We start from the raw sequence: 2,500 nt of genomic DNA, 5'->3' as shown, positions 1-2,500 counted from the left end.
ATTTTATTCTTCGTGAATTTTCGAAAACTGGAGTCATAACTTACTGACATTGATGCTTAATATTTTTCTGTTATTATTAAAATTTGACTGAGATACAGTGACGAGAATTAAGGGACTTGTGTCAAATGGAATAATCAATTGACAAGAGTGATACATACAGTTATCAGTAAACTGCACAAGGTACCTCCACTTAAAAATACTAAACGTGCTAGATATATAAGTTTAAAAGTGCACAAAGTAACCTGGTGATTTAATAAGTGCTTTGATCATCATAAAAAGACCATTTCAAGCAATCGAAGCCACCATGTATTATGAATGGCAACACCTTCTTTTGATATCTCTCTTGGTCTCCTTCTGCGCCTGCGACAGGGCCAACTCGAAGAGGCTCGAGTGGCAGGACCGATCGAACTCCAAGAGACTTCGCTGGGACGAGGACACGAATTCACTTCTCCGTAGGACAAAGGGCGAAAGTGGACTCACCTTCATCAACAACGAGGCTTATAGTCTGAGTAGGAAGCACCAGAAACTGATGTGGGACTTGTACCTGAGGAAGGGCTACGCCCCCAGCCTGTCTGACTACGACGAAGACACTCCTTACGCGGACCTGACCCCATCCAGCTCCGGTTATCGTGCGGGCACGGCCACGCTCGTGGACCCGAGTTCGGACATGCTCTATCCAAGCGGGAACAACATGATTGAAGACTACGAGAACACGGTCGGCGACTTCGAAAACGTGATCGGCGACCTCGCAGCGATTAAGCGACCGGATATCATAGCCAGTCGAATCCTCGAGAACTACGAGTTGAGTAAGTCACCCCGTGGCGTCCCGGAAGTCGAGAACGAGATGGTCTCTAATGCCTTGAGATCGACCTTTGACCAGAGTTTAACGAATACTGAGCCACCATCTGCCGCTGATGAACTGACCTCGGAACCCATCACTTCGGTGACTTCTCTTCTCTCCCATTTTTGGGATTCTCTGAAGGACGGTTTCGAAGACATTTTGGGAAGGGAAATGCAGGAGACGATCCTAAACACCTTATGGTCCTGGTGGACGTCATTTGTTGAGTTCGTGAACGCCCGGGGAAAAAGGGCGTTCGAGGGGAGGGCGTTGCATCTCTTGACACATACGTGAAGAAAAATTATTAAAAAATTATGTGACTCCAAGAAATTATGAAAAAGTTACCTGACTCCAAGACTTGAAAAAATTTTGTCTCCAAGAAATTATGAAAAAGTTATGTCTTCAAGACTTGAAAAAATTGTGACTCCAAGAAATTATGAAAAAGTTATGTCTTCAAGACTTGAAAAAATTATGTGACTCCAAGAAATTATGAAAAAGTTATCTGTGACGTCAAGACTTGAAAAAAAAATTTGTCTCCAAGAAATTATGAAAAAGTTATGTCTTCAAGACTTGAAAATTTTTGTGTGACTCAAAGAAATTCGGAAAAAAATTGTGTGTGACTCCGAGACTTCATACTTTTTTTTTTCTTCATGAAATGCATATACAAATTTACTCTCTAGTCTACAAATGATATATATATATATATATATATATATATATATATATATATATATATATATATATATATATATATATATATATATATATATATTTATATATATATATATATATATATATATATATATATATATATATATATATATATATATATATATTACCAAAGGTCTACGTTGTCATTATCAAATAAGCATGTGATTCTTTTATATATATGGAAATTTGCTATCAAGGAAGCATTTAATTTGCATAGGAAAGAAATCATACTGATTTATATAGATGTAATGAAATATGTCATGTTTTTCACATTATGAGTTGATTAAACTCATTACAGCACTTGTAAATAATTGCTTAAAATCATCTTTCTCGTTGTAAATAGCATCTTCCAATAAATTTACAGTTACCTTAATCTATATTTGATATATAAAACTAAATTAAGGCATTTATTCTTCATATAAAATTAGAAATTCGAATAAAAATTATCAAATATATATACTTTTTCATTTCGGCAGAATCCTCCATATGGGAAACAAATCATTACAATACCAATGGGAAATTAAATATTTAATAACGTGAATTGCAAAATAGTCAACATTGTATGAAATTTCACGTATCTGTTGAATGCAGGGACTATTTTATAAACAATATGTATCAGGAAAAGGTTTCGTATTATGAATTATTTTTCAAATAATTAAGTTGTAGTAGAATCATAGATACACAATCTGTCAACAGCTCAGGTTGATTTTTTTTTTTAATATTCTCACTATCATAGATATGTAAGATGCAATAAGAAAATTAATAAAAAAAATAATCAGTTATCAAAGATTCAGAAACAAGAAATTTTATGAAATGGTCCTTTTTGTAAGAAATTCCAAATAACTTGATTTGTGAAATGGACATACACATGAAAATAATCTTTCAAATGCGCGAAAGTTCCCCTTAGGGCGAATAGCTTCAGAAAGTGTTTCTGGTTATTGGGGTGAAACT

The sequence above is a fragment of the Palaemon carinicauda genome, chromosome 6 (genome assembly GCF_036898095.1).
Source record: "Palaemon carinicauda isolate YSFRI2023 chromosome 6, ASM3689809v2, whole genome shotgun sequence".
NCBI lineage: Eukaryota > Metazoa > Arthropoda > Malacostraca > Decapoda > Palaemonidae > Palaemon > Palaemon carinicauda.
The sequence above is the reverse complement of the archived record's forward strand: the minus strand, read 5'-3'. Positions refer to the sequence as shown.